This window comes from Lemur catta, chromosome 1 (assembly GCF_020740605.2).
Source record: "Lemur catta isolate mLemCat1 chromosome 1, mLemCat1.pri, whole genome shotgun sequence".
Classification (NCBI taxonomy): Eukaryota; Metazoa; Chordata; class Mammalia; order Primates; family Lemuridae; genus Lemur; species Lemur catta.
In genome coordinates, this window is record NC_059128.1 from 4080194 (window position 1) to 4095270 (window position 15077).

Genomic DNA, 15077 nt, shown 5'->3' on the forward strand with positions numbered 1-15077 from the left:
CCTCCCCAAAGGCCCTACCTCATAATACTGTCACACTGGGGCTCAGGTTTCAACATATGAATTTTGGAGGAGACACAACCATTCAGAGCATAGCAAGACGCCTCACCTGAAAATTCACTATGGGATATCAATGTCCTGGTTTGTCTATTTCTGGAAAGACAAAACAAAACGAAAGCAAGAAAATGATATTACTAACACTCCATTTCATCTTAATTCTTTTTAACAGTTTAAGAACTACTCCGTGAAGAGCACTTGAACTGTTGGAGACTAACGCAGTCCTTTGCTAGCAGGCTGGAGAACACGCCATTGCCTTGAACCTGTGGAGGTGACTGGGGTACACAGGGGATTCTTTCTTGTTAGTTTGCATGAGGAATTAAGGAAGGGTGTGTGTCCTTTGGGACTGGTGAGGATTGAATTGAAGAAAATATTGTTTATGACAGGGGTTCTCAATCCTATCAGACCCGATGTCCCTTTCTATAACAAAGATTTTGTAATGCTCCATGGCCAGTGGCAGACATGGCTACAAACCCCCATCCATGTATGTACTCCCTTTGCAATGTGACATCGCTCCTCTTCTTGTAAAACAGTGGTGTCCATTTCTCCACCTCCTTGAATGCAGGCTGGCCTTGTGATTAATCATCACCAATACAATGTAGTGGACATGATGCTGTGTGACTTCAGAGCTAAGGCCTCAAAGGCTTTGCAGCTTCTCCCTTCTCCCTCTTGGAACCCAGGCACCCTGTGAAGAAGCCTGAGCTAGCTACTTGGAGAGGTGACATGAAGGAGAACTTAAACACCACAGCTCACAGCCCTAGCCAACTGCCGTATGTGTGGCCATCCAGGACTGGCCCATCCCCTGCTGACCTTGCAACTAAACACAAGGACAAAGTGCATCCAACCAGCATGCTGTGAGCAGAAGTGAGCCATCCCAGCTGAGCCCTGCCCAAAGTGCCAACCTATAGGATTGTGAGCAAAGAAGTGGTTATTGTTTTAAGCCACTAAGTTTTGGGGTAGTTTATTATGCACCAATACATAACTGATATTCCTTTTTATTTTTTTTTTGAAAGTCGTAGGTTATATAACCCATAATGCATATAATTAAAAAGAAAGATGTAATATCCTAATGGTAATACAAGGGGGTATAAAAGAAAAGTAATTTATATTAAAATAATATGCAAATGCTAGAGCAAAACTATGCTTAAAGTCATAATGAAACAGTTAAATGTGCCCAGACTCACCACAAACTCATCTACTAGTGCAGACTGCTACAGTGATGGTGACTCAGCTCGAGTGGCATTGTCATCAGTGATGTGATTTTCTGGAATGGTGATTGGTTGAGTACAGAAAACAAGAAATAATTTTACCTCTGTTGACATAGCAAGAAATAATTTTACCTCTGTTGACATAGCAGTCACATTCTTAGAAAATTAATTTTATATGAAAACTGTACCCCAAACTTCCTTTGTGTTTATACATAAAATGGAGTTGCATCCTAGACTCAGATAATTATAAACACATTCAAAAGCTGAAAGAATTCATCACCAGGAGATCTGCACTATGAGAAAGAGTAAAGGAAGTCCTTCAGGCAGAAGGAAACTGATATTATATAGAAATATGGACCTTCGCAAGAGAATGAATAGCACCAGAAATGGTAAATACATGAGCAGATATTTAAGATATTTTACTTATTACTTAGATCTCTTTGAAAGATACTTGACTATCTTAAAACATAATAATGCATGACAAAAATAGTACAAAGATCAGGAGGAAAAAAATGGAAATATACTACTGTGTGGTTCATATCCTATATATAAGTGATACAAATCTGTGGGATGTAGACAGTGATAAATTAAAAATCTATACTATAAGTTCCAAAGTCACTATTAAAATAACAAAACAAAGGCATACAGCTAAAAAGCTAACAAGAGATAAAATTATAAAAAATACACAGTTAATTTGAAAGGAGAGAGAAAACAAAGAACAGATGAAATCAATAGAAAACAAACAGCAAGTCTATAGATTTAAGCCTAATTATACCAATAATCACATTAAATGTAAATGGGGAGATACCCTAATTGGAAGGCAGAGATTGTAAGAATGAATAAAAAAACAAGACCCAATTATATGCTACCTATTTAAAAAAAACCAAAATTCACCTTGACTATACAGACAGAAGGAGATGGAAAAAGATATACCATGCTAATAATAAATTTCAGAGCAAAGAATATTACTAGGGTTAAAAAAGGTCATTTCATAATGACATTGAAGTCAATTCAGTGAGTGTGTCTTCACAGTTTATACACCTAATAACAGAACTTCAGAACAAATGGAACAAAATCTGGCAATTCCAGTCAGGGATTTCAACACACTTCATTCTATAATTGATAGAACAAGGAACAGAAGATCAGTAAGGACCGAGAAGACAATGATGCTATCAATGACCTCGATCTAATTTTCATTTATAGAACATTATACCCAATGATATGAAGATGCCCTTGCATTTCAACTGGGCATGACATATCTACCAAGATAGATCATATTCTGGCCATAAAACAAGTCTCAATAAATTAGAGGTTTCAGGTCATACAAAGAATGCTGTCTAACCACAATGGAGTCAGATTAGCAATCAGTAACCGAAAGATAGCTAGACAATTCCCAATCTTTGGAAACTCAGTAACACACTGGTAAATAACCCCTGGGTCAGAGAAGAAATCAAAAGAGAACTTGGAAAGTATTTTGAACTGAGTTAAAATAAAACACTGTATATCAGACTCTATGGGATGCTACCAAAGGGTTATTTATGGGGAAATTTGTTACATGAAACACCCATATTAAAAAAGAGAAAGATCCCCAATAAATGACCTCAGTTTCCACCGTAAGAAATATGAAAATGAAGGGCAAAGTAAGCTCCAAGTAAGTAGAAGAAAGGAAATTAAATAACACCAGAGTGGAAATCAATGAAAAAACCCACAGCAATAAAACAGAGAAAAATCAATGAAATCAAAAGCTGATTATTTAAAGACAGCAATAAAATTGACAAACCTCTATACAGCCTGATCAGGAAAAAAGAGAGAAGAAACAAATTGCCAATATTAGAAATGATAAAGGTGCGATCACTATAGAGTACACAAGTTATTTTAAATACAATAAGAGAATAATATGAAAAACTTTATGCCAATAAATTTACAACTTAGAGGAAATGGACAAATACTTTGGAAGACAAGAATTACCAGCTCACCAATAAAAATTAAATAACCTGAATGGCCCTATACAATGCAATCCCCATAAAAATTGAGTTTGTAGTTAAATACTTTCCCACAATGAAAATGTCAAGCTAAAATGGCTATACTGGTGAATCCTACCAAACATTTAAAGAAGAAATAGCACCAGTTTTCCACAAACATTTTTTAAAAATTGAAGAGGAAGAAACTTCCCAACTCACTTCATGAGGCCAAGACAAGACAAAGGTATTATAAGAAAAGGGAATCATGGACCAATGTCCTGTATAAATATAGATGCAAAAATTCTAAACAAAATTTTAGAAAATTCAATCAAACAATATGCAAAAAGGATAGTACATTGTGACCATGTGTGGCTTATCTCAGGAGTGCAATGTTGATTTAATATTAGGCAATAAATCAATTCAGTATGCTATATTAACACTATATGATGTGATGGTATTGAAAATCTGACGAATATACAAAAAAGCTACCAGAACTAAGAAGTTAGCTTAGCAAGGTTTCAGGATACAAAATAAATACACAAATATAAATTGTGTTTCTATATATTAAGAATGAAAAAATTACAAATTGAAATTAAGAAATATCTTTTATAATAGCATCAAACATATAAAAATGTAAGGATAAATCCAACAAAAGCTGTGTAAGTTGTGCACACTGAAACACACAAAACATTGCTGAGAGAAATCAAAGAAAGATCTAAAGAAGTGGAGACATATGTTATGCAGAGTCCTTGTTGTTCACATATCAGTTCTCCCAAGGTCACTGCATGAATTTAATGCAATTCCAATCAAAATCTCAGTGGGGTTTTTTTTTTTTCTTGTAGCACTTGACAAACTGATTCCAAAATTCCTGGGGAAATATAAAGGAACTAGAATAATCAAAATAACTTTGAAAATAAAGATTAACATTATTTGATTTCAAGACTTAACATAAAATGACAATAATCAAGCCTGAGCTGTATTGGCTTAAAAATAGACAAATATGTCAGTGGAACAGAATAAAGTTCAGAATTAAACCCACACATATATGGACAACTCCACAAACCAGTGGTGAAAGGGTAATCTTTTTAACAATTGGTACTGGGACTTTGATTCAAACATACACAAAATTTAACTCAAAATGGATCTTAGTCCTAAACATAAAATCTAAGGCTGTAGAACTTTTAGGAGAAAAATAGGAGAAAACTTTTGTGGCATTGGCTTAGGCAAAGTTTTCTTAGATATAACAACAAAAATATGACCCATATAATGACAAATTGATAAATTGGACTTTATCAAAATTAAAAACTTCTGCTCTTCAAAAGGTATTCTTAGGAAAACAAGAATGCTGGGAGAAAATACTTATAAACTGTGTATCTGATGAAGACTTGTGACCAGAATATTTAAAGTACTCTTAAAACTCAGTGATAAGAAAGCAAATAATTTAATTAAAATTTAGGCAAATAATTTGAACAGACACACTTCACCAAAGAAGATATGTTGATGGCAGATAGGGACATGAAAAGATACTCAACATTACTAGTCAGTAGAGAACCATAAATTTAAAAAAATGAGACACCATTACACATCAATTAAAATGGATAAATTAAGAAGATTGACCATAGCAGGTGTTGGTAAGGATGTGGAGCATCTGAAACTCTGCAGGTGAAGACTCTTGGAAACCAGTTTGGCAGCATTCCACTCCACCCGAGAAACGGCACATGTGCGAACATACATCCCTACCAAGACATGGACCCATCTGTGTCCAAGCTTTATTTGTAATTGCCAATGTCTGGAAACAACTCAAATGTCTACCCGTAGGTGAATGGAATAGCTGTCGTACATCCATACAATGGAATACTACTCAATAAGAAAAAGAAATAGACTGTTAACATGTGCTACAGCGTGGATGAATCTCAGGATAATTGTGTTGCGTGAAAGAAGTCGGGTAAATAGAGTACGTACAGTATGAGTTTATTTATATAGCATTCTAGAAAACACAAACTATTAATAATCTATAGTGACAGGAAACAGATCAATGTTTGCCTGAAGACGGTGAGGAAGGGGGGAGTATACAGAAGCATCACAAGTGGGCAAAAGGGAACTTGTGTGTGGGGGGTGATGATATGTTTATTATCTTAAGTGTACTGATGGTCTCACAGGGAGAAATATATATCACTTAAAATTGTATATGTAACACACTTAAAATATGCAGTTTATTGTATATCCGTTTTACAGTAATAGAGTTGTTAAAGATTCAAATAGCACCTTGTAAACAATGTGATCAGCAAAATTGTTTCCCCCAATTTTCCAAATGCCCCCCGCTTCACTGAGAACACTGGTTGAGAGTAATGAAATCTTTGTTGGTGGTTACTTATTTACCCTTTGACTGCCTCATATGTGCTGTGTCCCAGGAGACATGATCCCCCCAATTCCATGCTTTGATTTGAATTTGTCCTCCATCCCAGGGGCAGCCGGGTAACTGTTCAGACCTCACGAAATATCATTGTTGTTGCTACTGTTTTATCCCAAAATTGAAGATGATATGAAAGGCTATTCCTTGGCTTTACATATGCCATCCAAACCCAGCCCATCCTGAGCATCTTGCTTTTTCTTACCATCTTTGTAAATGCCTTGACTTTTCTAGGTCTGATTCAGTTTAACAATTATTGATGGCCTGTACCTCAGCTCCGTTCTGCTTGGCACCATGAGGTGTTTAAGGCAGAAGTTTTATCTTACTTTCTTGCTAATTTATTAGTGTCTAGCCTAATAAATGCTGTATTGAATTGTTAGTTATTCTAGCACATAGATACTGTATTGTGTTCTTTGCTAATGATTTCTTTTTGTATTTACTCTCTCTCTCTCTTTCTGTATCCTTGCCTTTAGCACAGACTTAACACAGAGGAGGTGACTAATATTTAATGATCAATTATTTTGAGGGAAGAATAGACAATCTATTAATATTTAATAAGCAGCCTTAGCAGTTTCTTGCTATGTCAGGACCCGCTTATTAAATAGGAATGCCTTAACAATGTGCTTGACTGGACAGAACCATTCCCTCTTGTAAAAAATGAAAACAGAAAAGCTAATGTCTAGGCCTGTGTGCACCGGTTACTTCATTCCCCAAACATCCATTGTTTTATTGGCTATGGCATGACGTGGTCCAAATAATGCTAATTAATTTACCTAAAAAAAGCATGACACTAATAGGTACTACTGGGTATGTTGTTGATTTAGCCTTAAGCACTCCCGTTTTATTTACATAGTATTTGATTTTTATGGTAAAATCTGAATCACTGAGATTAGAATGGATTTAGATTTATTTATAAAATTCAGAAATATTAGAACCAGAGAGGAGAAACTAAAACATTTAAGAAGACAGTTTTAGAACATATAAAAGGAAGAGCAATTGTACATAACTTGTGGTGCTATTATGCAACTGTTATGCCCAAGAGATGATGCATCCTACACCACGTGCTTTCAGAGGGGTTAGGTGAATTCATGAGTGATCACTCTATAGCTGGCTTTTAGGGGAGCTCAACAGTGTTTGGGGGTGAAGTCACTTTCTGACCTCTTGGGGATGGATTCTTGGGAAGGAAGGGATACAGTTATAAACCCAGTACTGGGCTGGAGATCTTTAGCCTGATACATTGGCTACTTTATAAACTAAATAAGTTTAATCAACTCTGGATTATATACAGAATTCATGCTCATTGTATGTAGTAAATGAGAAAATGCTGAAAAGTGTAAAGAAATAGATGACTCATTCTTGTTATGTAATGATAAACACTATGTCTGTGCTCTTTTTGGTAAGTATGCATTTATTTTTCTAATATTTTATATAAAAAATTTCAAATGTATAGCAACATTAAAAGAAACTTTCAGCACGCATATACCCACCCCTAGCTCCTGCAACCACCACTTTGCTATGCTTGCTTTAACATGCATTTATCTGTCTGTCTGTGCTCCATCCCTCCATTAATTCATCTTTTTTTATTGATGCATTTCAGCATACTTCTCCCTAAACAATTCAGCATGCATAGCAAGAGTTCAGTCTGTTCTTTTTCCTTTGATGTAAAATGCCCAAATCTTAGTGTGCATTCATTCCCTGCATGTAGTGGATATGCTCTAAGGTGACCCCTAATTATACTCACGCCCTGCACAATCCCTGTAACTTGCTTATAACAAGTGGCATTTGCAGAGGTGGCAGGAAGTCTCTCCCATGATTAGGTTATATTGTTCGAGACTCCATTTTGCTAGAAAATTGGAGTGAGAGACTTCTTGTGTGCTTGATGAAATAAGTGACCATACTGGAAAAGCTGACGTGACAAGGAACTGTGTGTCGCTCCTAGGACCTGTGGGTGGTCTCCAGCCAAGAGCCAGCGATCAGCTGGGGCCCTGGCTCATACACCTGCAAGGAAATAATTCCCCAAATAACTGAGCGGGCCTGGCAGTGGCTTCTTCCCCGGGTGAGCTGGGCATGAGAATGAGAACACAGACTTCTAGAGTCCTGAGCAGAATCGTGCCCAGACTTCTGACCTACAGAGACTGTGAGAAGATAAATGTGTGTTGTTTTAAGCTGCTAAGTTTGTGGGAATTTGTTCCACAGCAACTGAAAACTAATACAAGTGTTGATCTGGATGTGGGGTGCGGCCGTAACAAATAGCTAAAAAGGTGGGTGGTTTTGGGGCTCAGCAGTGGGCAGAGAAGCGTAGTAGAGAAAGGGGACGTCTCCCTGGAGAGACCGCTGTGCATAGAGACCGGGACCTTAAGGACAGTGCAGGCGAGGACGCAGCAGAAAGTAAGGAGCATGCAACCGGAAACTGGGGAAGGGAGAGTCCTTGCTCAGTCGTGGCAGAAAGCTCAGCAACATTGTCATCTGCCGTTACGTGGAGCCGGAACCCGTAGGTGAGGAACTTGGTTATACGGCTAAGGAGACTTCCAAGCAAAGTGTTGAAAGCATCCCCGGGTTTCTTCTGGCTGTTTATAATAGTAAAATGTGAGAGGAGAGACATAAATCAAGAGGAGAAATCTCAAACACAAAGGAACTAGGACCTGGCGGTTTTGAAAATTCTAAGCCTCTCTAGATGGCAACAGATACTCAGATTAAGACAGCACGGTCTGAAGAAAAATTGGAGGGTGTGACTGCACAACCTTTTAATAAAACCTGAACGACCAAAAGGTCAGCATATTCGGTCACATGAAGGGATCTTGCAAGAGGGCATGTCTCACAGATCCGTCAGTCAAACGAGAGGATCTCTAGAAGGTCTAAGGCCATTGTCCCTCAGTGTCTCTGTCTCGCTCACAGACAGGACCAGGGACTCCTGTGAGCGTGGTGACAAAAGTGGCCTTTTTGGAGAAGCCCACATGCTGAGACACCTTGTAGGGTTCTGGGACCTTGGGGCTGTCTCTAGGCGATAGCTAGAAAAAAGCGGGGGCCTGCAGTCTAACAGCCACAAGGAAATGGATTCTGACAACAACACGAATGAGCTTGGAAGCAGATTTTCCCCCAGTTGAATCTTCAAGTGAGGCCGCAGCCTGGTGGTCACGTTCATTGCAGCCTCGCGGGATCCTGTGAGGAGGACCCAGGTAATAATGGTGCTTAGACTTTTGAATGACAAAACTGTAAGATAATAAATGTGTATGGTTTTAGGCCTCTAAGTTTGCGGTCATGCATTAAGCAACAGTAGTAAACAAATAATACACTGAGTTTTGGCAAATTCATACTCTGCGACCCAAACCCCTACCCAGATGTAGGACGTTGCCATCGCTCTGGCCAGTCTCCTCGCAGGACTCCCCACACTGTCTCCATCCTCAGACGCCGGAGGTAGAAACTCGTCTGATAGTGTTTACACTGTGGATTAACTTTGCCTGTCCTAAAATTTTATATAAATGAGACCAAGGGGACCTTTTCATTTCTGAATCTTATTCTTTTCTAGGACTGTATCACAATGTGTTTATCCATTTTCCTATTGGTGAACACAGGGTCAGTTTCTAGTTTTAGGCTACTATGAATAAACCTGCTATAGAAGTTTTTTTTTTTTTTTTGCATAAGTCTTTTTGTGAATGAATATATGTTTTTGTTTCCCTGAAGTAAATACCTCGCTGTGGACTTGCTAGGTCACGGGATAGGTGTGTGGTTAGTTTTTTTTGAAAACTGCAAGATATTTTTCCGAAGTGGCTGTACCAGTTTACATTCTCCCCAGCAACGTCTGAGACTTCCAGTTGCTGCGCATTCTCACCAACATTTGGTGTTTTCATTCTTTTTAATTTTAGCTCTTCTAATAGGTGTGTAGTGGCATATCAGTGGTTTTAATTTGCATCTTCCTGATTTCTAATGATGTTGAGTACTTGTTTCCTGTGCTTATTGGACATTTGCATACCTTCTTTGGGAAAGTCTCTTAAAACCTCAGCTCACCTCCATTTCTTTGAGAAGAGGCATCATTCATACTTTTATTTTGCATTGGAAGGGTTCTTTACGTGTCCTTAATGAGCAGAAGACTCTAATTTTGATGAAGTCTAATTTTTCTTTCACGGTTGTTGTTTCGTGTGACTCGTTAAAGAAAACTTTTCCTATCCTCACGTCATGAACATGCTCTCCTATGTTTTCTTATGTGAGCACCACAAAGTCTGGACTACTGTAGTTTTATATGGTGAGGTTTGAAGTCAAGTAGTATAAGTTATCTAATTTTGTTCTTTTTTCCAGGTTGCTTTGGCTATTTGAAGTCACTGCTATCCAACAGAACTTTCTGCAGTGACAACAATGTTATATACCTACACCTTCTAGAAAGAATAACAACTAACCACATATGAGTATCTAGCCCTTGAAATGTGGTTAGTGTGCTGGAGGAACTGAATTCTTAATTTTATTTAATTTGTATGAATCTAAATATAAATATCGGTGGCCACATGTGGTTAGTGATTACGACAGTGTGTGGTGCGGGTGTAAGTCTTTTGCATTTCCATATAAATTTTAGAATGACCTTGTCAGTTGCTACAAACCAGAGCTAGCACTGAAATTGGGGTCACACTGAGTCTATAGATCAACTTGGGAAGAACTGACGTCTTGGCCGTGGTTAGTGCTCTGGTCTGTTATCACAGACCTTCCATTAATTCCTCTCCATTTGCACAGACCTTCCTTAATTCCTCTCAAAATGTTTTGTGGTTTTCAGTGTATCAGTCTTGAACACATTTTGTTAAATTTGTCTCTAAGTATTTTATATTTTTTGATGGTATCGCAAGTGCAATTATTTTTAAAATTCATTTTTGAATGCATTTTCAGTAAATTGGATTTTTGTATGCTTCTACCTCTTGATAGAAGGATAGATTGTATCAAATTGCTAAATTCACTTATTATGGATGACTTTGCTTATTTATTTTTAAATGTTTAGTGTCCTATTATACTGGCTAGGACCTCCAGTGCAATGCTGAATAACAATGTTGAGAGTGGACATCCTTGCCTTTTTCCTAATCTTCATGGGGAAAATGTAAGTCTGTCACTATTAAATATAATATTAGCTATATATGTGATGTTATTTCTAGTTTTTATTGCAAATGAATGCAGAGGTTTGTTAAATGCTTATTCTGCATTTATTGAAATGGTCATATGATTTATCTCCTTCAATCTGTTAAAATGGAGAATTATGTTGATTGGTTTTTGAATGTTAATTCAACCTTAAATTTCTGGTATAGTTAGCGTGGTCTCTTATTTGATCTTTAATGTCCATAGGATTTGCAGTGATGTCTCCTGTCTCATTTGTGATCTTGTTAATGGGAGCCTTCTCTGTTTGATCGGAATAGCTAGAGGTATATTAATCATATTTATCTTTTAAAGAACAAGCTTTTAGTTACACTGATTTTTTTGTACTTTTTGTTTTATATTGCATTGGTTTCTACTCTTATATGTAGCATTTGTCTGTGTCTACTTACTTTGCATTTCCTTTGCTCCTCTTTTCCTAGTGCCGTAAAATGGAACCTTGGATCATTGATTTTAGATCTTTCTTCTTTTCATATATAAACATTTAAAGCTATTAATTTCCCTCTAAGCACAGATCTAGGTCAATTCCACAAATTTTGATATGTATTTATACTATCATTCAGTTCAAATATTTTCTAATTTCTCTTGTGACTTCTTTGTATTAAATATAATTTTGAAATATTTGGGATTTTCTAGCTATGTTATTGTTATTTGATTTAGAATTCCATTGTAGTCAGAGAACATATTTTATATGATTTATATTATATGATAATATTTTATATGATTTTATATAAATCATATTTTATATGATTCTAGTGAGATGTGCATTTGAAAAGGAAGTATATTCTCCAGGTATTGGGTGTAATTGTCTATAAATACTCTACTCTTGGAGTCTATTTTATCTGATATTAATGTAGTCACTCCAGTCTTCTTATGCTTGCTGTTTTAATGGTATATATTTTCCACTCATTTACTTTCAACCTATTTGAATCTGTATATTTAAAAAATATGCTTCTTTTATAGACAGCTTATATTTTGATCCACCTTTCCCCCCCTTTTTTTCTTTTTTTAACCTGTTTTTTAATTAAGAGTATTTAGTCAATATTTAAAGCATTTTTTATATGATTAGATTTAGGTCTACCACATTTTTTTCTGTTTGTCCCATATGTGGTTTTGTTCCTCTATTCTTCCCTTTTAGCCTTCTTTTAGATTATCTGAATTTTTTTAGAATTTCATTTTAATTTATCTGTTGACTTTCTAGCTGTTCATCTTTGTAATTTTTTTTTTGTGGTTTCTCTAAACAATACGATATACACCCTGAACTTATCACAGTCTACTTATCACTCATACTATAGCTCATTATGTGAAATGTGGAAATTTCACAACTGCCTGGGTTCATTTCCCCTCCTTTCTCCCAAACTGTGGTTATCGTGTGTATTCCATCTCACTCTAAATCCAACCAGACAATGCCACAATTTTCACTTAAATAGTTATACATATTTTTAAACAAATTAAGAAATGGTTTTACTAGTTACCCAGATATTTCATACATTCACCATTTTCAATAGTTTCCCTTTTTTCCAGAAGATCTGAATTATTATTTTGTTATGGTATTATTTCCCTTCAGAATGAAGAACTTCCTGTTCTTCCTGATCTGCTGTCAGTGAATTCTCAGTTATCTTTTGTTTGAAATTGTTATTTTGCTGTAATTCTTAAAAGATACATTCACTTGACATAGAATTCTGGGTTAACAGGTTTTTAAAATTTTTTATTTAGAACTTTAAATATATTGTTCTAGTATATTCTAGACTTCTGTAATAATAAGTTAGAGGTCATTTGATTTGCTGTTTTCCATGATTGTATGTAATGTTTTATTTTTCTCCAGTTGCTTTCAAGACCATCTCTTTATCTTTGATTTGGAATTGTTTGGCTATGGGAGACTGGATGTGGTTTTCTTTGTAGTTTTTCTTCTTGAGGTTCTCTGACCTTCTTATCTGTGAATTCATGCCTTTTATCAAATTTGGGAAATGTTTTGTTTATTATTTTTTCAAAGTTTTTTCTTCTTTTCCTATTCTCTCTTTTCTCTCTCCTATCCCAATTACATGCATGGTAGATTTGTCAGTATTGTCCCACAGGTTTCTGGGCCTCTTTTAATTTTTTTCCAATCTTTTTTCTTTATATTTTCACATTTGATACATTCTATTGGCCTATACTCAAGTTAGCTGACCCACTCTTTCCTCTGTTATATCCATTCTGCTAGCAAGCCCATACAAGGAATTTTTAAATTTCATGTTGCATTTTGTTTAAAGATGAATTATTTGAGTAGTTTTAGGTTCATAGCAAAATTGAGAGGAAGGTACAGAGATTGTCAGTATACTCCCTGCACAACCCCCACCACTCCCCCGTACAGCCTTCCCTGTTAGCAACATCCAACACCAGAGTTGTGTTAATACATTTGTTACAATTGATGGACTTACTTTGATACATCATTATCACCTAAAGTTCATAGTTTATAGCAAGTTTCATTCTCAGTGTTGTGCATTCTATGGGTTTGGACAAATGTATGATGACATGTACCTAACATTAAAGTATCATACATATATTGTATTTTGATGCTCTAGAATTTTCATTTGATTCTTTCTTATAGTTTCTATTTATCTGGTGACATTTCCTATCTTTACATGCATGAAGAGCATATTTTCATTTCTGTCCTTGCTTTTATTTTTATTTTTTTTCTGCATTGGTACTTGCTTTAAATTCTTGTCTTATAATTTTCATATTTGGATCATTTTAGAATTGATCTTTATTATTTTTTTTCTTGTGGATAAATCATTTTTGTGTTTCTTCCTTAGTGTGTAATTTTGGATTGTATCCTGGACATTGTGAATGCTGTCTGGATTGTTACATTTCTCTAAAGAATGCTGATTTTTTAAAAAACAGACTATTAACTAGATTGACTCAAACCGAAAACTCTTTCTCTTGAAGCAGCTCAAATCTTAGTTCTGTTCTTTGTCCTTAGCTTAGTTGCTTTGAATTCACCTAGAGAATTTGGGGTTCCCCTTCTCTGGTTCTGTCTCTTCCAGAATCACCCCCTCACTCTGCAGTGCTCTGGTTGCTCTGAACTCTGAACTCTTCTGGCCTCTGTTCTTCAGGCTAGAAAAACCATGGGTTTTCTCTCAGATATTTAGCCGCTGGTGTGGTGACAACTTTGACTTGCCCTCAGGGTAAAAGTTATAAGAATGGGAATTTTACTTCATGCCATTTTCTTTACTCCAAATATGGACTTCTCTGTTGAGTGTTCCTGCTTTTTATTCACCCTCTGGTGAACAGAAGCCTCTTTTATATTCTTACCCAAAGCTGATAGCACCTGCAGGAAGGTGGGTCTAGGAGAGAAGCTTACTCGGCAATACGAGAAGGAAAGTGCCCACCCCCACCACCTTCTTGAGGTTAAATGCATCTTATTGTTAGACAACCTGCATGCAATATTGGTTTTTTTCCCTTAAAAACAATGCTTAAACTCCAACTAAATCAAAGTAAATGAGAAGCTCAAGGTGACATCAGTTCCATTTGTCCAGGTCTCTCCCCACTTTCAGTTTTATAGGAATGGTACAAAATACAATGATTTTTTTCAGAATCTACAAAATGCTCTACTGCTTAGTAAATATTTACTAAATTATACATTACGATAATATTATGGGTGTTTCCTATATCATAAAATAGTTTTTAAAATACAGTTTCTAATATTTACATGCCATTTCATCACATGGTTGTATGCTAATTTACTTAGCTATTTTCTCATTGTAAACTTACATTGTTTCCATATTTTTCCAGTATCAGTTAGTATTCCGGTAAACATCTTTGCACATAAATCTTTGATGACATACTGGACTGTAAGAGAAATCCTCTTCACCACTCTCCCCGCGTTGATTTGCTGGATTAACTGGTAAGACACCTTCCGGAACACCGCTGTGCATGCGGCCTCCCTTCCTTCTCCCACTACTTGAGTCCTGTGCCGACCAGGAGTTAATTGTGTTTGTTCCCAAGCTGTTTGTGCTGGTTGTCGTTGTGATGTAATTGATTGGAATCCTAACGTATGAAACGGGAGCAAGAAAAGAAAGAGGGTGGCTGTTTCTACATAAACTATAAAAACTAAGTTGACTGCTTTGGGGAGACTCAGTAAAGTGAAGTTGTAATAAAGTTGCTATAAAATTAGTCCGCGGGCCAGGCCACTGTGAACAGTTTGAGAAAATAAAATGGCGAAATGCAGAAAGAGTCTGCTTTCAGACTGATACTCAAATATCTTTAAGTTTGTGCTTCACTTTAAAGAAACCAAAACTTAATTCAGAGCATGTATTATATAAGCGCGGTTTAGGCAAGAAG

General features: G+C 36.2%; 1 long non-coding RNA gene across 1 annotated transcript in view; it reads left to right on the forward strand.

Moving 5' to 3' along the window:
• The window catches only part of LOC123623013, a 33488-nt gene extending 18813 nt beyond the window's left edge, over positions 1–14675 (forward strand). The window contains exons 2-3 of the long non-coding RNA XR_006729753.1: positions 227–325; positions 14529–14675. This is a non-coding gene — a long non-coding RNA (uncharacterized LOC123623013). The remainder of the gene's footprint in view (positions 1–226; positions 326–14528) is intronic.
• Positions 14676–15077: the final 402 nt, after the last annotated feature.